Raw genomic sequence first — 22,858 nt, 5'->3', positions numbered from 1 at the left:
AAACCATTGGAGCCAAATGGCGAGTCCTCAGCTCAAGTAGCAACAGTGACCTCAGTTCAGCAGATAAAAGTTGCCCTGGGTTTCTGAGAAACCGCTTTCTCAAGTTTTTTTCTTTTTTTTTTTTGACAGCCCCCGGCTTCCTCCGAAACAGCTGCTGGCAGCTGCGCAAAGAGCCAACAGCTGGAGAGTCTCTGGACACTCACATGAAACCCACGAGGAATTAATAGTCCAGCCCAACACCCCCCCCCCCCCCCGCTCCCGGCCCCCCACCCCCACACCCGGCGAGCCCAGCCAAGTTCACCAGTCCGCGCGTTTTAAAGGGCCCAGCAGGGCGCGGGGCGCTCCGTATCACCCGCGGTAGAGCGGGGACCTAGCTCCGCACTTCCCCACCGCGCGCCGTTCCCGCGCCCAGGCGCTAGTGCCGCCCTTGGGAAGCAGGGGCCCTGCCCGCCGTTCTGAGGGGCCCCGGGCCCTGGGAAAGCTCGGTGAGTGCCGGTTACAGGGGCTTGGGCATAAAATGGGCGGAGGAGGGCTCCGAGGGCAGGTAGGTAGACATGAGTTCAGTTCAGTTCAGTTCAGTCGCTCAGTCGTGTCCGACTCTTTGCAACCCCATGAATCGCAGCACGCCAAGCCTCCCTGTCCATCACCAACTCCCGCATCCTGGTAATTTTTGCCCCTGTAGGATCCTGTCAAATCCCAGACTCTAAGGACTTTTGCAAACTGAGACCAGGTTCTGAAAGGTTAGACTCTGAATTGAAAAGGATCGAATAGCAGTGCTATTCGACGTGTCCAAAGACAAGTAGCAGCTGCATCCCCTGGCACCTGGTTAGAAATGTAAATTCATGGGCCCCACCCCACACCTGCTGAGCCTCAGTCTCTGGGACTGGGGAGTATGTGTGTTAACAAGTCCTCCTGAAGATTCTGACCCTGCAGAGAAGTTTGATAGCCACTGACTTAGAGGTCACTTGGGTGTAACACTTGGGCCCCTTACCCCATGCAGGACCCCTAACATAAAGAGCAGTGGGTGCACAGTGAGCCGTAAGGCGTTAGTTACTGGGGTAGATTCAGATACTGCATCATAAGAACTTTGAAACACTCATAGTTTGTAGAAATTGCTGCTGCTACTGCTGCTAAGTCGCTTCAGTCGTGTCCGACTCTGTGCGACCCCATAGACGGCAGCCCACCAGGCTCCCCCGTCCCTGGGATTCTCCAGGCAAGAATGCTGGAGTGGGTTGCAATTTCCTTCTCCAATGCATAAAAGTGAAAAGGGAAAGTGAAGTCGCTCAGTCGAGTCCGACTCTTAGCGACCCCATGGACTGCGGCCCACCAGGGTCCTCCCTCCGTCCATGGGATTTTCCAGGCAAGAGTACTGGAGTGGAGTGCCATTGCCTTCTCCGGTAGAAATTGCTATTCTGTACCAAACTGTGAACTACCATCTCTGAAATTTCCTCGAAACAGCACTCACCACTTTAACAAACATCTCTGAGTTTCTGCTGTGTGTCAGGTTCCAATTAAATTTCTTTCAAAATGAAGAAGGGAGTTATCTGGCTCTTAAGATCTTCAAACTGCTAGCATATTTTTCCTTTAACCAGGATCTTTGTAATTTGGTGTAGTGTTTCATATCTCATTTTTATTTTCGTTTTTAGCATTTAATTGCTCCTTCTGAAGTTATTTTTTTATTATTGTTGTTAACTCAGAATGCCAGAATAGATATTTTGGAAGAGATGTGTTTAGTTTGTGAGTGAGTTCTGAACAAAATTTTTAAGAAAAAAAAGATTCACATTGGCAGGACATATTTTTTGATCTTTGTATTAGTTTATGTAATATATTTTACAAGTAGAATAAATAGGGATCCTGAAATTTCTTATAAATCAAAATGAGAGAGAAGATTTGTCCCCTTTTCTGAAAAGCCCAATGCCAGAGCTAGCTACCTCCTAGGAACTCTGAAAAGGAATCAGTTGCTATGGGGATGTCCCTTGGAAACAATTATGGATGCCAGGTATATCCAAATCATGTGGTTCCTCATTCTCCAAGGTTCTGAACAATTTCTGTAGATGAGGCTGAGAACTTTACTCATGAAATATTCAGTGATGAAGGTTCTGTGAATGGTTTGCTTTCAATTGTGGGGTTTTTATTTATGTTTGTTTGTTTTTCTGCTTCTCCTTTGGTGACTTAATTTAAATATTATGTCTAAATCCATTACTGACTTATTCTGAGACTATGGAAAAATGTTGTATATATTTCTCAGTTTTCTGGATGCAGGATGTATGGTCTTGAGGTGGCACTTGCCAGCATGATTTCAAAGTATCACCCCAGAGCTCCCTACGTGCTGTATGGTTACAACCTGGACTCTACTAATATGTTAAAGCAGAGAAAATGCTGAATACGGTGGACACATAATTAATTATGTATGCGTGTTTTAATTTAAAACATCTGAAAGGCTTGCTCACTGATGTCAAAGGCTAACTAAATTTTCTTCGAAAACAACTTTGGAAATGTTGGTAAAATTTTAAGCCAGTGCTAGGAAAGTCATGAGCGTCTGAAAATAAAGTTTGTCCCTGTAAACTTTTCTGTATTCCTCAGAATCATGCCTGTACATACTTGTTCGTAAGTACTCAAAGAACATATAATCAGCATCCTTCTGTAACAAAGTATAAGATTTATGACATATATCTTGTTTGCATGTAATTTTATGTTGTGATTTTCTGCCTTCAAGTTCAAATCACCTTCCAAAAGGGAGGACTTTCGAATCTTGGAATATTTACCTAGAACCCTTTAGCTCTAGCAGTGAAGAACAGAAATTCACTTGAAATGTGTACTTTTCATGGCACTGAGGTTTACTTTTAGGATACTGCTGTCAGTCTTGTAGGGTCTAGCTTCAGGTCCTCTCTAACCACGTACAAAGGAGGAAAAGGTAAGAGCTGGGAAAAACTGGGACCTCGGATACAAACAAGATGCATGCCCACCTCCCTCAGGAGGAATAGCTAGCTTGTAGTGCCTGTGACAGTTGCCAGCATTTTTGTTACTCCTGTCAATCCCCAGTGCCTGATGGTACTGCCCTAGATTTTTCTGTTGTTTGAGTTTTGACTTTTCAAGCCATTCTTTGGGGGGTATTCTGTAATCCAAGACTGGGTCTCTGAAAAGCCACTGTGAAATTCCACATTATTTGCAGGGCTCAGAAGATACCTTGAGTCTTCTCCCTTAGCATGGTTATTATTATTATGTTATTATCTTTGACAATAAGGGACATAAAGAGACCTGAATAGTGAGCTGCTGCTGCTGGTAAGTCGCTTCAGTTGTGTCTGACTCTGTGCAACCCCATAGACGGCAGCCCACCAGGCTCCCCCGTCCCTGGGATTCTCCAGGCAAGAACACTGGAGTGGGTTGCCATTTCCTTCTCCAATGCATGAAAGTGAAAAGTGAAAAGTGAAAGGGAAGTTGCTCAGTTGTGTCTGACTGTTAGCGACCCCATAGACTGCAGCCTACCAGCCTCCCCCATCCCTGGGATTTTCCAGGCAAGAGTACTGGAGTGGGCTGCCATTGCCTTCTCAGGAGAGCCTTATAAAGACAGTGTAAGGCAGTGGAAAGAGCATCATCTTTACATTTAGAGAGACCTCAAGTTTTGGGGCAAGATGTACTACCTTAATTTCTCTATCAGTAGTACAGGCATAATTATACGACACGAAGACCTATCTTCTGCTGAGTCATCCACTTTCTGTGTGTATTTCATCGGCCAACCTTTGAGACAAAGGATGTTTGAAAATGTGTTTTTGTAGCTGAGCATGTTGCCCCATTCATTGATACAGAGATTCTGTTGATAACAATGTAGTAATGGGCAATGGGTAGGCAACTAGAAATCTATGTAGCGCAGATGCTGGACAAGAATGGTACTTTGAAGAGCGAGTGACAGTGGATGTGTTGGGTACATGTGAGTGCATTGGGGAATAGAAGGTGAGAGAGAAAGTGTAATAACAAATTTCTAGGCAACTAGGTGGCTTGAGGATGTTCAAGTCAAGCAGACAGGCCCTGAAATAGAAACACTCTGGGCATGATTGCTGTTGTTCAGTCACCAAGTCATGTCCAACTCTCCATGACCCATGAACTGCAGCATATCAGGCTTCCCTGTCCTTAACTATCTCCTTGAGTTTGCTCAAACTCACGTCCGTTGAGTCAGTGATGCCATCCAACCATCTCATCCTCTGTCACCCCCTTCTCCTCTTACACAGCATCAGGGTCTTTTCCAGTGAATCAGCTCTTATCATTAGGTGGCCAAAGTATTGGAGCTTCAGCTTCAGCATCAGCCCCGCCCTTCCAATGAATATTCAGGGTTGATAGCCTTTAGGATTGACTAGTTTAATCTCCTTGCTGTCCAAGTGACTCTCAAGAGTCTTCTCCAACAGCACAGTTCTAAAGCATCAATATTTTGATGCTCAGCCTTCTTTATGTCCAACTCTCACATCCATACATGATACTGCAAAAAGCATAGCTTTGACTCTATGGACCTTTGTCAGTAAAGTGATGTCTCTGCTTTTTAATACACTGGCTAGGTCTGCCACAGCTTTTTTCTTCCAAAGAGTGAATGTCTTTTAATTTCATGGCAGCAGTCACCATCCACAGTGGTTTTGGAGCCCAAGAAAATAAAATCTGTCACTGTTTCTATGATATTGTAATAATAATGATATCTCTATCTAGGTCTTGAAGCAGTTTACTAAATGATTATATCTAAATCTTGCAGTAATCCTGAAAGTTTTTTTTTAAGTAGATGTGTTTATTACTATTTCATTAATGAAGAAATTGAGGCTTAAGATGGCAAGAGCACATGCCGCCCAGTTAGTAGAGACCTGCCCTGGACCTTAGCTTTACTTTATTCAGTTCATCTCCTTAATAGAGAGTGAGCAGGTTGTAGAAGAAATGAGAGAATGAAGATGACTCTGTGATTAGGTAAGAAAAAAAGGAAAGAGGGAGTGTAATGATTTGAGAGTCTACCCTACCTATCAGGGCTTCCCTGATAGCTCAGTTGGTAAAGAATCTGCCTTCAATGCAGGAGACCTAGGTTGGATCCCTGGGTTGGGAAGATCTCCTGGAGAAGGGAATGGCTACCCACTCCAGTATTGTGGTCTAGAGAATTCCATGGACTGTACAGTCCATGGGCTCTCGAAGAATCAGACACAACTGAGCAAGTTTCACTACCTGGGTGCAAATCAAAATGTCATCATTTAATAGCTGTGTGAACTTGGGTGGAGCTTCCCAGGTGGTGGAGTGGGAATCCCCCTGCCAGTGCAGGAGACGCAGGGTCAATCCCTGGGTTGGGAAGGTGCCCTGGAGAAGGAAATGGCAACCCACCCCAGTATTCGTGCCTGGAAAATTCCATGGACAGAGGAGCCTGGCGGGCTACAGTCCGTGGGGTCGCACAGAGTCGGACACGACTGAGCCTGCGCGTGCTTGGGGGAGGTAGTTAACATCACCGTCTTCTTTTATCTACGGGCAAGTGGTAGTCGTGACCCACAGAGGCCGTGGCTAGGAGAAACAATTAAAAATTGATTGAGTTAATTGAGGTTGCTGACAAAATAAATCCAGAAAAAAAATCTGTAGATTCTGTATAAAGTAGTAACAAGCAGCTAAAAGTATAATGAGAGGAAAATGTCTGTTCCCAACATCAATAAACTACAAAATAGCTGAGAGCCATAAATGTGAAATGTGTTCAACCAACTTCTGTTGGATCCTAATTTTACTCCCCTTGCCCCTCATCCCTTTACCCCCAAAACATATTTAAAACCTGCACAAAAAAACCCAAAGCACCAATGTGGGTATTATGCTTCCAATAAAGAATGAAGCATCTGGTATATGCCAAACAGAGATTAAAAATTATTCCAAAAAAAGAAGAAAATTACTCTGAACTCTAAGGCATTAGAGAAAACAGGTTTATAATAAAAGTGGTCAAAAAATGTAAGACATAATGAAAGGGAAAGCCAAGAAAAGCACAAAAGGAAAATAAAACTGTTACAAAACCAAAACCCATATTAGAAGCAATTAGATATAAGTCAACTTTGTGGAAAATTGAGCTTTGACTTAAATGGCACTTTGGGGAAAAATTTCACAGATTGCAGAGCATATGGACAGAGGAAGAAAACTGGTTAAGGAGAGTAATGGTAATAGAGGACAAATAACAGACAAAAAGCACAAAACCATGTGACTTTCCAGGAAAAAAAAGAGAGAAAGATCAAAGGGAAGTGAAAATAAATATAAAACATATTGCATTTCTTCGGTCTCGAACTATTGTTAATTTCAAGATGCACCATTGATTTAAAAATAGCTTTCAAGAGAATAAAAGTAAATGATTAATTACTGCATGGACATGTTACTTACAAGTTATTTCTTAGTTTGAGAAACACCAAATGTGAAAAAAAATCTTTTAATTGAAGAAATATGGAATTAGATGAAAACTTTGCTAAAGTAAAAGAACATCTAAATTGGCAGATCAAAATCCTCAGTCTCATTATGTTCCAGGAAAACAAAAACAAAGATTAGCATGGTGTTATTGAGATTAATAGATACATTATGTGGACAGAAAAATTAAAAATAAATTAGGCTAACCAAATGAATTATCTCAATAACATCAGATTCTGGAAGGCAATGACTCAGTAACAAAGAACTGAAAGGAAAACTGAAATGGATGAGACCCAAGAATATATTCTATATATAGCCACATTCTATATATGGGTTGTGTTCTATTTCTGTTAAACAGTACTGATTTAGACTGTTGGCAAGTTGAAAATGTATCCGAAAGACAGTCACAATTATGACAGACTTCAGAATATATGACTTAATCCTTTGCTACACAAAGTGTTTTCAGAGGACCAGCCTCCTTTAGGGTCTTGTTAAATATAAAGAATGCACTCCAGAGCTATTGAATCAGAGCCTGCATTTTAAAAAGACACCCAATATCTGGACAAAACTTTAAATCAAAAAGATACATGCAAGACTATGTTCATAACAGCACTATTCACACAGTGAGACATGAAGAGCACCTAAATGTCCATTGGTGGATGACTGGCTAATGAAGATGTGGTACATATATACAGTGTGGTACATTTCAGGCGTAAAAGATAATGAAATAATGCCATTTGCAGCAACATGAACGGACCTAGAAAGTGTCATACTAACTGAAGTAAGTCAGAAAAAGAAAGGCAAATACCACATGATATCCCTTATACGTGGAATCTAAAATATGACACAAATGAGCCTATGCAAGAAACAAACAGACTCACAGACATAGAGAACATTCTTGTGGTTGCCAAGGGGAGATTGAAAGGGGGAGGGATGGAGTGGGGGTTTGGGATTCAGTTCAGTTCAGTTCAGTCACTCAGTCATGTCTCTGCGACCCCATGGACCGCAGCACGCCAGGCTCCCTGTCCATCACCAACTCCCAGAGTTTACTCAAACTCATGTCCATTGAGTCAGTGATGCCATCCAACCATCTCATTCTCTGATGTCCCCTCCTCCTCCTGCCTTCAATCTTTCCCAGCATCAGGGTGTTTTACAATGAGTCAGTTCTTCCCATCAGGTGGCCAAAGTATTGGAGCTTCAGCTTCAGCTTCAGCATCAGTCCTTCCAATGAATATTCAGAACTGATTTCCTTTAGGATGGACTGATTGGATCTCCTTGCAGTCCAAGGAATTCTCAAGAGTCTTCTCCAACACCACATTTCAAAAGCATCAATTCTTCAGTGCTCAGCTTTCTTTATAGTCCAACTCTCATATCGTACATGACTATTGGAAAAACCATAGCTTTGACTAGATGGACTTTTGTTGGCAAACTAATGTCGCTGCTTTTAATATGCCTTCTAGTTCGGTCATAGCTTTTCTGCCAAGGAGTAAGTGTCTTTTAATTTCATGGCTGCAGTCACCATCTGCAGTGATTTTGGAGTCTAAAAAGATAAAGTCAGTCACTGCTTCCACTGTTTCCCCATCTATTTGCCATGAAGTGATGGGACCAGATGCCATGATCTTAGTTTTCTGAATGTTGAGTTTTAAGCCAACTTTTTCACTCTCCTGTTATACTTTCATCAAGAGGCTCTTTAGTTCTTCGCTTTCTGCCATAAGGATGGTGTCATCTGCATATCCGAGGTTATTGATATTTCTCCCAGCAATCTTGATTCCATCCTGTGCTTCATCCAGCCCAGTGTTTCTCATGATGTACTCTGCATATAAATTAAATAAGCAGAGTGACAATATACAGCCTTGACATACTCCTCTCCTGATTTCGAACATATCTGTTGTTCCATGTCCAGTTCTAACTGCTGCTTCCTGACCTGCATACAGATTTCTCAAGAGGCAGGTCAGGTGAAGTTTTCCACACTTTCTGGTAATCCACAGAGTCAAAGGCTTTGGCATGGTCAATAAAGCAGGAGTAGACGTTTTTCTGGAACTCTCTTGCTTTTTTGGTGATCCAGCAGATGTTGGCAATTTGATATCTGGTTCCTCTGCCTTTTCTAAATTCAGCTTGAACATCTGGAAGTTCATGGTTCACGTACTGTTGAAGCCTGGCTTAGAGAATTTTGAGCATCACTTCACTAGCGTGTGAGATGAGTGCAATTGTGTGGTAGTTTGAGCATTCTTTGGCATTGCCTTTTTTGGGATTGGAATGAAAACTGACCTTTTCCAGTCCTGTGGCCACTGCTGAGTTTTCCAAATTTACTGGCATATTGAGTGCAGCACTTTCATCTTTCAGGATTTGAAATAGCTCAACTGGTGTTCCATCACCTCCACTAGCTTTGTTCATAGTGATGTTTCCTAAGTGATGTTTCCTAAGTTTCCATAGTGATGTTTCCACTTGACTTCTCACTCCAAGGTGTCTGGCTCTAGGTGAGTGATCACACCATCGTGATTATCTGGGTCGTGAAGATCTTTGCTGTACAGTTCTTCTGTGTATTCTTGGCACTTCTTCTTAATATCTTCTGCTTCTGTTAGGTTCATAACATTTCTGTCCTTTATCGAGCCCATCTTTGCATGAAATGTTCCCTTGGTATCTCTAATTTTCTTGAAGATATCTCTAGTCTTTCCCATTCTGTTGTTTTCCTCTATTTCTTTGCACTGATCACTGAGGAAAGCTTTCTTATCTCTCCTTGCTATTCTTTGGGACTCTGCATTCAAATGGGTATATCTTTCCTTTTCACTTCTCTTCTTTTCACAGCTATTTGTAAGGCCTCGTCAGACAGCCATTTTGCTTTTTTTGAATTTCTTTTTCTTGAGGATGGTCTTGATCCCTGTCTCCTGTATGATATCATGAATCTCTGTCCATAGTTCTTCAGGCACTCCCTCTATCAGATCTAATCCCCTGAATCTATTTCTCACTTCCACTGGATAATCATAAGGGATTTGATTTAGGTCATACCTGAATGGTCTAGTGGTTTTCCCCACTTTCTTCAATTTCAGTCCGAATTTGGCAATAAGGAGTTCATGATCTGAGCCACAGTCAGCTTCCAGTCTTGTTTTTGCCGACTCTATAGAGCTTCTCCATCTTTGGCTGCAAAGAATATAATCAGTCTGATTTCAGTATTGACCATCTGGTGATGTCCATGTGTAGAGTCTTCTCTTGTGAATATGCAAAAAGATAGTTTGGGATTAGCAGATGCAAACTGTTATATAGAACAGATAAACAACAAGGACCTACTATACAGCACAGGGAACTATATTCAATATCCTGTGATAAACCATATGGAAAAGAATATGAAAAAGAGTGAATATTCATGGCTAACTGAATGACCTTGCTGTACAGCAGAAATTAACACAACATTGTAAATCAAATCTACTTCAGTAAAACAAAATTTAAAAAATGATGCCCAGGTAATTCTTGGGCATATTAAAGCTGCAGAAACACTGTCCTAATTAACCGCTTCTGAAAAGTCACTTGGCCCAGCACTTCCTAACGGGCTTGTGCTATAAGGACGCTGCATGTGCTGAGTTATTGCTCTCCTTCACCCGGGAGGTGAGGTAGAAGGCCTTGGACTGAGGACCTAAAGCACATTGTCCTTTTCTCTGTGTTCCATGATCTATAATTGTGCTGTCCTGTTAGGTAGCCACTCAACATAGGTGGTTACTAAGCACTTGAAATGTGTCTGAGTTGATTTGTGCTGTGGGAGTAAAATATATACCAGATTTTGAGGGCTTAGTATGAAAAAATAATGTGAAGTGTCTCATTAATAATCTTTATATTGACAATAAATTGATATTTAGATATGTCAGGTTAAGTGAAACATATTATTTAATTCATTTCACCTATTTATTTGGAAGAAAAGCAATGACAGACGTCGACAGTGTATTAAAAAGCAGAGAGATTACTTTGCCTACAAAGGTCTGTATAGTCAAAGCTATGGGTTTTTTTAGTAGTCATGTACAGATGTGAGAGCTGGACAATAAAAAAGGCCGATAGCCAAAGAATTAATGCTTTTGAACTATGGTGCTAGGGAAGATTCTTGAGAGTCCCATGGACAGCAAGGAGATCCAACCAGTCAATCCTAGAGGAAATCAATCCTAAATATTCATTGAAAGGACTGATGCTGAAGCTGAAACCCCAATACTTTGGCCACCTGATGTGAAGAACTGATGCATTGGAAAAGACCCTGATGCTGGGAAAGATTGAAGGCAGAAGGAGAAGGGGACAGCAGAGGATGAGATGGTTGGATGGCATCACCAGCTTGATGGACATGAATTTGAGCAAGCTCTGGGAGTTGGTGATGGACAGGGAGGCCTGGCATGCTGCAGACCATGGGATTGCAGAGTCAGACATGACTGAGTGACTGAACTGAACTGACTCAAGGGAAAACAGGGATTATAATGTTATATCAGATAATGTTGAGAGCAAATAATGTTGAGAGCATACTCAGTGAGGCCTCGTTCATGTTTTTTTTTTTTTTTAAACTTTCTTCTCTTTCTCCATCTGCTCCTTGTTTTAACCTTCTTTTTAAAAAACTGTTATTTTTTGAGTGCTATTGATAAACAGCAGTAAAGTCTGGGGTAACAACAGTGACCCAAATCAGATATCCTTCTCTGATGGAGTTTCTGACCTTGTGGTGGCACAAGCTGTCTCCAAAGGTCACATAATAATGATTACAAATGAGTATAATCCACGAGGACAACATAAACCTTAGGAAATAACTAGCCTGTTACAGAAATATATTAAGCTAAACTGTAGGAAATAAAAGAAAATTGATGAAAATATAGTGTAGGGGAAATGCATTGCCTTTATTTTAGTCCTTGAGAAATTATATAGGCATAAATAAATAAGGATAATCTAATAGATTAATAATAAATTCTATTATTATCAGGAATAATATGATTTTTTGTTGAAACATCTATTAGCCTTTTTAAAACGTGAGCTTATGTTGGTCACAAGGGAAACCTCAGTGGATTAAAAAAAGAAATAGCACAGATCACAATCTCTGAATGCAACGCATTAAAGCCAAAAGTAAATAATAAAAGTAGGAGTTACACTCACACTGAAAAATAAAACAGCTTCAATAAAAAAGCCCCAAATTAAAATCTCTAACTATTTAAAAATTTAAAACCATAATTGAAGAATAACTGCCCTATAACAATCATGAAGATGCTCGCTTACCAAAGGCAGTGTTGTAGAGATATAGTTATAATCAGGAAAATGCGTTGCTCAAAAAGTTTTCACTCCTAAGAAAAAAAAGAAAGAATAGAAATAATGGCTTAATCATTCAATTCAAGAAATTATAGGAAAACACAAAATGAACCCAAGTAAAGATAGAAACAGAAAATTGAGAATTAAGGCAAAGAAAAACAATAGGATTCATTAATACATGCAAAAAAGTTCTTTGATGAAAAATTTCTCAGTAAAAAGGATGACCTACTGATTGCCATAATCCAGAAAGAAAGAAAGAAAACAAATACATAGTATTAGGAAAGAGAAGTTAGAGATAACCCTAGAGGGGAGAGAAAAAAAGAGAAGATAATGTGCCTGATTTTATCATAAACAATTTGAAACCAAGATGCAATGGAAAAAAGAAAGCAAGAATGATAAGCTGATGTGGCATCTAACACTGGAAGGAATTAAGACAGCTGAAAGCTAGCACCCTTGACCCTGGGTAAATCCTGTCAAAACTTGAAGTGACAGATGACTCCTCTAACATTTAAAATGTTTAGAAACAAAGAGAAAGAAGAAAAGCTTCCTAATCATTCTTGTAAATGCAGCAGAATTGATACAAAAACCAAAGAGAGGTCACAAAAAGTAAAAGACATCAGTGTTCCTCACTTCCAAACAATGGTTCAAACTTTCCGAATCAAATACTAGCAAGTAAAATCTGACAGTACATACAAGAGGATGCATGATGACTACCTGGGGTTTGTTCCATAGTAGTTCGATGTTAAGAACTCTAATACGTTACCCACTAAGGTCTTGTTGAGGGCTTCCCAGATAGCTCTAATGATAAAGGACCCACCTGCCAATGCAGATAGAGTTAAAGAGACATGGATTTGATCCCTGGGTCAAGAAGACCCCCTGGAGGAGGACACAGCAACCCTCTCCAGTACTCTTGCCTGGACAACCCCATGGAGAGAGGAGCCTGGTGGACTACAGTCCGTGGAGTTGCAGAGTTGGACATGACTGAAGTGACTCAGCACACACACACACACACACACACACATCTTGTTAAAGCTAAGCATATTATTAGTTTGTAAAAGAAAAATATACCTGGTAATTACAGTAGATGTTGAAAAAGTAATATTTCACAGCTATTCACAATTCTCTTAAATTTTAGGTTAAAATAAAACAGGATTTTTAAAAAAAATTTTATTTTTTATTGAAGGATAATTGCTTTACAGAATTTTGCTGTTTTCTGTCAAACCTCAACATGAATCAGCCATAGGTATACATATATCCCCTCCTTCTTGAACCTCCCTCCCATCTCCCTCCCCATCCTACCCCTCTAGGTTGATACAGAGCCCCTGTTTGAATTTCCTGAGATATACAGCAAATTCCCATTGGCTATCTGTTTTACATATGGTAATGTAAGTTTCCATGTTGCTCTTTCCATACATCTCACCCTCTCCTCCCCTCTCCCCATGTCCGTAAGTCTATTCTCTATGTCTGTTTCTCCACTGTTGCCCTGGTACTAAATAAATTCTTTAGTACCATTTTTCTAGATTCTGTATATATGTATTAGAATATGGTACTTATCTTTCTTTTTCCAACTCACTTCACTCTGTGTAATAGGTTCTAGGTTCATCCACTTCATTAGAACTGACTCAAATGTGTTCCTTTTTATGGCTGAGTAATATTCCATTGTGTATATGTACCACAACTTCTTTATCCATTCACCTGTCGATGGATATCTAGGTTGCTTCCATGTTCTAGCTATTGTAAACAGTGCTGCAATGAACAATGGGATACATGTGTCTTTTTCAATTTTGGTTTCCTCATCAAAAAATCTACAAACAATAAATGCTGAAAAGAATGTGGAGAAAAGGGAACACTCTTGCACTGTTGGTAGGGATGTAAATTGATACAGCCACTGTGGAAGACGGTATGGTGATTCCTTAAAAAACTAGGAATAAAACCACCATATGACCCAGCAATCTCACTCCTAGGCATGTACCCTGAGGATTTTTTTTTTAATATGGTGTGGGGCGTCAGAAGATTAGCCAAGATGGTGTGTTCAGACTCTCTCGTCTTTTGTTTTGTAATTAATGACTATGTAACAGCGTTGGATGGCATCACCGACTCAATGGACATGAGTTTGGGTAAACTCTGGGAGTTGATGATGGACAGGGAGGCCTGGTGTACTGCGGTTCATGGGGTCTCAAAGAGTCGGACACGACTGAGTGACTGAACTGAACTGAACTGAACAGCTGAGATCATTTATAGCACCGCACACGCACAGCATGAGGTACTCACTTGGTCGGGGCAACTGTGTGCAGTATGCCTAAATAACCTTCACCTGGAAAAGCCCTGAAGGGTTGTGTGAGGTTATGTTGTGTTATGCTCTGTCTGCTGCTACGGCTGCTGTGTCAGCCAGGAGAGAATAAACACATCTGCAGTTCCTATCGGAGAAGGCAATGGCACCCCACTCCAGTACTTTTGCCTGGAGAATCCCATGGACGGGGGAGCCTGGTGGGCTGCAGTCCATGGGGTCGCTGGAGTTGGACGCGACTGAGTGACTTCACTTTCACTTTTCACTTGCATGCATTGGAGAAGGAAATGGCAACCCACTCCAGTGTTCTTGCCTGGAGAATCCCAGGGACAGGGAAGCCTGTTGGGCTGCCGTCTATGGGGTCGCACAGAGTCGGACACGACTGAAGTGACTTAGCAGCAGCAGCAGCAGTTCCTACAGTGCTCCAGTCTCTTAGCTCGTGCCTGGCCTACCCTGGGTTCAGCAGACAGTGCAGGCTGTTCAGTGTGAACAGCAAAACAACTGGCATCAGAAACAGGGTCAGCAATACAACTGGCGTAGTTGGCAGGATACCCAGGGGGTAGGGGAGCCTGAGGCTCCACTGGGTGGAGGAAGCCAATGGCCACCAGATAGTATGTGGTACTGTGTGACTGTGGTCCTCTCAGGCGTCGGCTCTGGTGGAAGACTGGGAGGCGGTGGACGGTTCACCAGAGAGCATTGAGAAGGTGTTACGAAGGTGGTGAGTTCCCCTTTGCTGAACAAGGTGGCATAGACTGCTGCTGGCACTGTGGGGTGGATTTTCCTGATTGCCCTGAAGGCTAACAAAGGTAGTAATCTCAGTGATGCCAAGCCAATGACCATTGTGAAGGGACGCTTGGAAGAGCTAGAGCAATGTATATTGGGGTTAGAGCAAGAGCCCTGTGACCGTGAAGAAGCCGGCATCTCTGACAGCCAGGTGGTAAGTGTTGGTGACGATGAACCTTTTGAGATGGCGGGAATGGATTCACGCTGCCAGCCCCACCGTTTGGTGCAATGTGGGAAAGCTCCCGGATACTATGAGTAAATGGCATACCCATGCTGAGTTGACCCAAGGGGTGAGAGAACTGGGCATGAAGCAGTCGGTATTTAACCCAACGACCTGAGGCCCAGATGATGAGCACTTTGCTGGTGGCATTCAATACACCATTTTGAACAAAGCCCCATCTACTTCTTTTGGATCCCTGACTGCTCTTCTTGCACCCTATGTGGGGTGCCCCATCTGTGAAGGGACCTCAGTGGTGGCTCGCTTGGGAGAAATAGAGGGGTGGCAGCAGGCAAAAAGTGTCAGGAGTGTGAAGATCCCGAAGCGGGGCTGAACCGGGAAAGGCCCCGTCTGGGTCATGCGGATGCAAATGTGGGCTGATTCGTGCAGAGGTGTACTGTAAAGGCTGTGTCCTCTCCTGCAAGTTTAGAACAGTGTATCGTGTAAAGTGTAAAGGCTGTGTCTTGTGACGTGCTTATAACCTCTGACTCTCTTGCAGACTTAGAACAGTGTGAACACATTCCACCCTGAACAGTAGAACATATTCCAAAGCATTTGGAATATGCGGGTGGGCCGTGAACGCCACAAAAACCCCCTCTTTGGTGGACCGGCACCTGTGGAGTGTTTTGTGGGTCCTTAAAAGTCCCGGAGGGGTGGGGTTGCCTCTGTGGAGGCCTTCCTGCAATCTCACAAGGACAGACAGTGGACCTGACTTGGCCATGGCAGATAAAGGCACTCCACCTGTGGAGGGTGGCTCTTCTATCCCTGTGGATAGAAGACGAGGACTGCAACATGCGTTCCAGGTGACACCTGGAGTTGGGTTTTGCTACGTGTTGGGGATGTAATTGCTTATTGTAGCTGATGCAAGAAGTGAATCTAAGGGTCAGTGTTACTCCCCAAGGGGAAAATCGCAGATGGACCGGGCGTAGAATGTGAGGCGAGAGACCCTGAAGGGGTGGAGTGCCGGGAGAGGGCAAATTAGCCAGGCTGGCGTGTTCAGGCTGTCTTGCCCCACGTTTCGTGATAATGACTATGCACCAGCTGAGATCATCATAGCACTGCACATGCGCGTCATGAGGTGCTCGCTTGGTCAGGGGTTGCCATGTCAGTACGCCCGCATAAGCCTCACCTGGGAAAGCCCTGAAGGGCTGTGTGCGGTTGTGTTGTGTTGTGCTGTTTGCTGCTATGGCTGCTGCGTCAGCCAGCAGAGAGGCTGTGTTAACGGCTTCCATTCCGGCAGGGAGAGAATAAATGCATTTGCAGTTCCTACAGCTCCTCTCATTCTCTTCCAGCCCCTTATCTTGCGCCTTGCCCACCCTGGTTCAGCGAGCAAGGCGGACAGTGTGAAAAGCAAGACAATTGGCGTCACAAAAGGATCAGCAATACACATGGTTAGAAATATATGTTACAAACCAACTGCCAGCATATCACACTTTAATGGTGAAGCATTTGAAATTTTACCATTAAGTTAGGAACATTATCAACATCATTATTTAACACTACTTTCAAAGTTCTGGTCAATATAACAGGATAAAGTAATATAAGAGATAGACATTTAGGAAGGAGGAGACAAAGTAATCATTATTTCCATTTAAACTCAGAATATACTAGAAAAGTCTAAATGACTCAACAAGAGTGTTTAGGAAAGTGGCCAGTATAAATAATCATTTAGTAAAGTGAGTAGAAGAAAATACTCCATTTATAATAACAACAAAAAATATAAAACACCCAGGATTGTGTATATTCATTAATGTTAAGAGTGTATCCAGGGCTGCTACTGCTGCTGCTGCTGCTGTCGCTTCAGTCCTGTCCGACTCTGTGCGACCCCATAGACGGCAACCCACCAAGGTCCCCTGTCCCTGGGATTCTCCAGGCAAGAACACTGGAGTGGGTTGCCATTTCCTTCTCCAGTGCATGAAAGTGAAAAGTGAAAGTGAAGTCGCTCAGTCATGTCCGACTCTTAGTGACCCCATTAACTGTAGCCCACCAGGGTCCTCCATCCCTGGGATTTTCCAGGCGAGAGTACTGGAGTGCTGCCTGGCAAGAGTACTTGCCATTGCCTTCTCTGGTATCCAGGGCAGGACAAGACAAACACTGATGAGGGGAAATGGCTCTTAAGAATCTTAGGTATATAGTTCATAGGAGAAATATAATTTGCAAGCTCACTAGTAATTACAGGAATTCAGAGAGCCATGCGGTAATATGAATTTCCCTCTTTATTCAGGATTCCAAAACTTTAACAGTGTGTGACGAGAATGTGAAGACATAAGTTCCCGTATGTTCCAGGGAGATGTAATTTAGTACCACATTTTTGTTGCAATTGTTTAATATTGATTATAATTTTAGATATACATTCCCTTTGACCCAGAGTTTCCCCTCCTAGTAAGTTTCCTATAAAAATACTTTTCCCTTGTGCTGTGAAGTTTATTGCAACATTGCTTAGAATTGTGAAAAAATTGGAAACATTCTAAGTATTCATCTATAGAGAGTTGGCTAAATGAGTTAGGATACATTGGTATAGTGGGGTACTTACTATACAGCTGTTAGGAAGAATAAGAACAAGAGCAGAATTAACAGTAGTTAACAATAATCATTGACTAATCAGAAACAATGTTGGTTTCAACTAGTATGACAATACTGGTCAGGGACAGTTATGGACTTTCAAATAAGAAAGTGGGTGAACAGCTAATGTGAATATTAATAAAGTATGAATGAGGTAGATATATTTAGGAAGAATAATTAAGCCAACAATTGGTTTTAAAATTTAAAAACTCATATCAAGCAGGATAGTAGAGATTAAAACATAATATTAAACTTGTCTAATTATTCAGTGCAAAGCTGGCAGCCTGCTGCCAAACAAAATTTTTTTGAAACACAGCTTTATAGGGCCAATTTATCCATTCAGTACAGAAGGCATAGAGAACAGGGCCCACAGAAGTCAATGAAATGCCTTAATTTCTTTAAAAGATAGAAAAAAAATCAAATTTTTAGGGTCAAAATATTTAATTTTTTTTCTCACATCAGGAAAACAATGCAATGTTAGAGCCCACAAGAGTCTATTAATTTTTTCCAAAACAAACAAAAAAATAATTCATGTATCTAAAGTTATTTAAATATAATTTTTAATTTACTTCTGTATTGGGAGGGAGCCCATAAACGAGAAGTTGTTAGGCCCCACAGAAAGCCTAAAGCAGTTCTGCAACCATGCTGGTGTGTTTGCATATTGTCTGCAGCTGATTTCGCAAGTGCAGAATTGAGTAGTTATTTGTATACAAATTCCAGGAAAAATTTCCTGATCCTTGGCTTAGTGTATTAGTACTCATGATGTACTCAAAAGCCTCTTGATGACAGTGAAAGTGGAGAGTGAAAAAGTTGGCTTAAAGCTCAACATTCAGAAAACGAAGACCATGGCGTCTGGTCCCATCACTTCATGGGAAATAGATGGGGAAACAGTGGAAACAGTGTCAGACTTTATTTTTCTGGGCTCCAAAATCACTACAGATGGTGATTGCAGCCATGAAATTAAAAGATGCTTACTCCTTGGAAGGAAAGTTATGACCAACCTAGACAGCATATTGGAAAGCAGAGACATTTCTTTGCCAACAAAGGTCCGTCTAGTCAAGGCTATGGTTTTTCCAGTGGTCATGTATGGATGTGAGAGTTGGACTGTGAAGAAGGCTGAGCACCGAAGAATTGATGCTTTTGAAGTGTGGTGTTGGAGAAGACTCTTGAGAGTCCCTTGGATGGCAAGGAGATCCAACCAGTCCATTCTAAAGGAGATCAGTCCTGGGTGTTGTTTGGAAGGAATGATGCTAAAGCTGAAACTCCAGTACTTTGGCCACCTCATGCGAAGAGTTGACTCATTGGAAAAGACTCTGGTGCTGGGAGGGATTGGGGGCAGGAGGAGAAGGGGACGACAGAGGATGAGATGGCTGGATGGCATCACTGACTCGATGGACGTGAGTCTGAGTGAACTCCGGGAGTTGGTGATGGACAGGGAGGCCTGGCGTGCTGCGATTCATGGGGTTGCAAAGCGTCAGACACGACTGAGCGACTGAACTGAAATGAACTGACCTCATGTTGTTAAACAAAATCATCTTTATAAACTGAATTTTACTTTTAATACTATCCTGACCATGAACTTTTAAGAAAAAAGTTGTATCTTTTAAAGTCTTTGTATTAAAGAAGGAATGTCAACTATGGCAGTTAAAAATTTTAATAGAAGGAAAATCACCAAATAACCTATATTTAGATTAAATTATCTTCATGCCAGACTTCACAAAAAATATAAAGAGAATGAAGACAAAAAGGAAATTTTAAGGGAAAAAAAAAATCTCCAAATAGTATGCTGTTCCAAATAGACATAAGTGGCAAAAAACATCTGCCTTCTGTGGCATGGATGTAGCACAGTGACCTCATGAATAATTCAGCAGCTGACAGTATTAAGAGTATTGTTCCTGAGATCTAATGCCAATTGTTTATAATTCTGCTACTAGAGTTTAAAGAAAACAATAATAGCTCACAAGGCATTGGCATACAATTTTAGATTTATTTTTGGATTCCTCAAATTTGTATTATGATAGGTCTATTTTAGCTTAGACTAAAAAATCTTAATTTTAAGATTCAGACTCTTGGCATTCAGGTGTCACAGGTCATGATTCATTTATTCATAAGATTTCTGGAAGATTATTTCCAAACTGGTATGAGTTTTGTCTCTAGGGATGGGAATATGTATCCTGTGGTTTACCAACATAGAAGGGCAGTGGAAATGGTCCATGTGGCTAAGAAGGATCAGATTGTTACCAACACTAATTAGACTGGCCAGCTCATTGGGATACTAGGAAGCAGGTCAACCTGGGATTAGTAATGTTTTTAAAGTCTCTGTGCACCCCTTTATGCCTATTCCAGATCAGACCACTCCTACCTCCCTGCCCTTGGTACGCCATGCTCAAGGTCACATAATCTATCATCCAAACTGGGCACATCAACTGTTCAGTTCAGTTCAGTTCAGTCACTCAGTCGTGTCCGACTCTTTGCGACCCCATGAATCGCAGCACGCCAGGCCTCCCTGTCCATCACCAACTCCCGGAGGTCACTCAGACTCATGTCCATCGAGTCAGTGATGCCATCCAGCCATCTCATCCTCTGTTGTCCCCTTCTCCTCTTGCCCCCAATCCCTCCCAGCACCAGAGTCTTTCCAATGAGTCAACTCTTCGCATGAGGTGGCCAAAGCCCTGGAGTTTCAGCTTTAGCATCAGTCCTTCCAAAGAAATCCCAGGGATGATCTCCTTCAGAATGGACAGGTTGGATCTCCTTGCAGTCCAAGGGACTCTCAAGTGTCTTCTCCAACACCACAGTTCAAAAGCATCAATTCTTCGGTGCTCAGCTTTCTTCACAGTCCAACTCTCACATCCATACATGACCACTGGAAAAACCATAGCCTTGACTAGACGAACCTTTGTTGGCAAAGTAATGTCTCTGCTTTTCAGTATGCTATCTAGGTTGGTCATAACTTTTCTTCCAAGGAGTAAGTGTCTCTTAATTTCATGGCTGTAGTCACCATCTTCAGTGATTTTGGAGCCCCCCAAAATAAAGTCTGACACTGTTTCCACTGTTTCCCCATCTATTTCCCATGAAGTGATGGGACCAGATGCCATGGTCTTTGTTTTCTGAATGTTGAGCTTTAAGCCAACTTTTTCACTCTCCTCTTTCACCTTCATCAAGAGGCTTTTTAGTTCCTCTTCACTTTCTGCCATAAGGGTGATGTCATCTGCATATCTGAGGTTATTGATATTTCTCCCAGCAATCTTGATTCCAGCTTGTGCTTCTTCCAGTCCAGTGTTTCTCATGATGTACTCTGCATAGAAGTTAAATAAGCAGCGTGACAATATACAGCCTTGATGTACTCCTTTTCCTATTTGGAACCAGTCTGTTGTTCCATGTCCAGTTCTAACTGTTGCTTCCTGACCTGCATATAGGTTTCTCAAGAGGCAGGTCAGGTGGTCTTGTATTCCCATCTCCTTCAGAATTTTCCACAGTTTATTGTGATCCACACAGTCAAAGGCTTTGGCATAGTCAATAAAGCAGAAATAGATGTTTTTCTGGAACTCACTTGCTTTTTCCATGATCCAGTGGATGTTGGCAATTTGATCTCGGGTTCCTATGCCTTTTCTAAAACCAGCTTGAACATCTGGAAGTTCATGGTTCACATATTGCTGAAGCCTGGCTTGGAGAATTTTGGGCATTACTTTACTAGTGTGTGAGATGAGTGCAATTGTGTGGTAGTTTGAGCATTCTTTGGCATTGTTTTTCTTTGGGATTGGAATTGCTGGAGCAGCCGTGAAGAGATACCCCACAACCAAGGTAAGAGAAACCCAAGTAAGACAGTAGGTCCTGCAGACACACTGAAACCATAATCACAGAAAGCTAGTCAATCTAATCACACTAGGACCACAGCCTTGTCTAATGCAATGAAACTAAGCCATGCCCATGGGGCCACCCAAGATGGGCGGGTCATGGTGGAGAGGTCTGACAGAATGTGGTCCACTGGAGAAGGGAATGGCAAACCACTTCAGTATTCTTGCCTTGAGATCCCCATGAATAGTATGAAAAGGCAAAATGATAGGATACTGAAAGAGGAACTTCCCAGGTCAGTAGGTGCCCAATATGCTACTGGAGATCAGTGGAGAAATAACTCCAGAAAGAATGAAGGGATGGAGCCAAAGCAAAAACAATACCCAGCTGTGGATGTGACTGGTGATAGAAGCAAGGTCTGATGCTGTAAAGCACAATTTGCATAGGAACCTGGAATGTCAGGTCCATGAGTCAAGGCAAATTGGAAGTGGTCAAACAAGAGATGGCAAGAGTGAATGTCGACATTCTAGGAATCAGCAAACTAAAATGGACTGGAATGGGTGAATTTAACTCAGATGACCATTATATCTACTACTGTGGGCAGGAATCCCTTAGAAGAAATGGAGTAGCCATCATGGTCAACAAAAGACTCCGAATGCAGTACTTGGATGCAATCTCAAAAACAACAGAATGATCTCTGTGCGTTTCCAAGGCAAACCATTCAATATCACAGTCTATGCCCCAACCAGTAACACTGAAGAAGCTGAAGTTGAATGGTTCTATGAAGACCTACAAGGCCTTTTAGAGCTAACACCCAAAACAGATGTCCTTTTCATTATAGGGGACTGGAATGCAAAAGTAGGAAGTCAAGAAACACCTGGAGTAACAGGCAAATTTGGCCTTGGAATACGGAATGAAGCAGGGCAAAGACTAATAGAGTTTTGCCAAGAAAATGCACTGGTCATTGCAAACACCCTCTTCCAACAACACAAGAGAAGACTCTACACATGGACATCACCAGATGGTCAACACCGAAATCAGATTGATTATATTCTTTGCAGCAAAAGATGGAGAAGCTCTATACAGTCAACAGAAACAAGACCAGGAGCTGACTGTGGCTCAGAACATGAACTCCTTATTACCAAATTCAAACTGAAATTGAAGAAAGTAGGGAAAAGCACTAGACCATTCAGTATGACCTAAATCAAATCCCTTATGATTATACAGTGGAAGTGAGAAGTAGATTTAAGGGCCTAGATCTGATAGATAGAGTGCCTGAGGAACTATGGACTGAGGTTCGTGACATTGTACAGGAGACAGGGATCAAGACCATCCCCATGGAAAAGAAATGCAAAAAAGCAAAATGGCTGTCTGACGAGGCCTTACAAATAGCTGTGAAAAGAAGAGAAGCGAAAAGCAAAGGAGAAAAGGAAAGATATAAGCATCTGAATGCAGAGTTCCAAAGAATAGCAAGAAGAGATAAGAAAGACTTCCGCAGGGATCAATACAAAGAAATAGAGGAAAACAACAGAATGGGAAAGACTAGAGATCTCTTTAAGAAAATTAGAGAT

At 42.0% G+C, this 22,858-nt stretch overlaps 1 protein-coding gene across 1 annotated transcript in view; it reads left to right on the top strand.

The window, feature by feature from the left end:
* Positions 1–314: 314 nt before the first annotated feature.
* COL6A5 (collagen type VI alpha 5 chain) overlaps positions 315–22,858 on the top strand; it is a 157,380-nt gene continuing 134,836 nt past the window's right edge. Inside the window, exon 1 of the mRNA XM_019964319.2 lies at positions 315–485. The gene's annotated coding sequence lies outside the window, so the exon portion shown is untranslated. The remainder of the gene's footprint in view (positions 486–22,858) is intronic.

This window comes from Bos indicus, chromosome 1 (genome assembly GCF_029378745.1).
Source record: "Bos indicus isolate NIAB-ARS_2022 breed Sahiwal x Tharparkar chromosome 1, NIAB-ARS_B.indTharparkar_mat_pri_1.0, whole genome shotgun sequence".
NCBI classification, from domain to species: domain Eukaryota; kingdom Metazoa; phylum Chordata; class Mammalia; order Artiodactyla; family Bovidae; genus Bos; species Bos indicus.
Note: the sequence above shows the minus strand (reverse complement) of the source record. Positions and strands in the feature narration are given on the sequence as shown.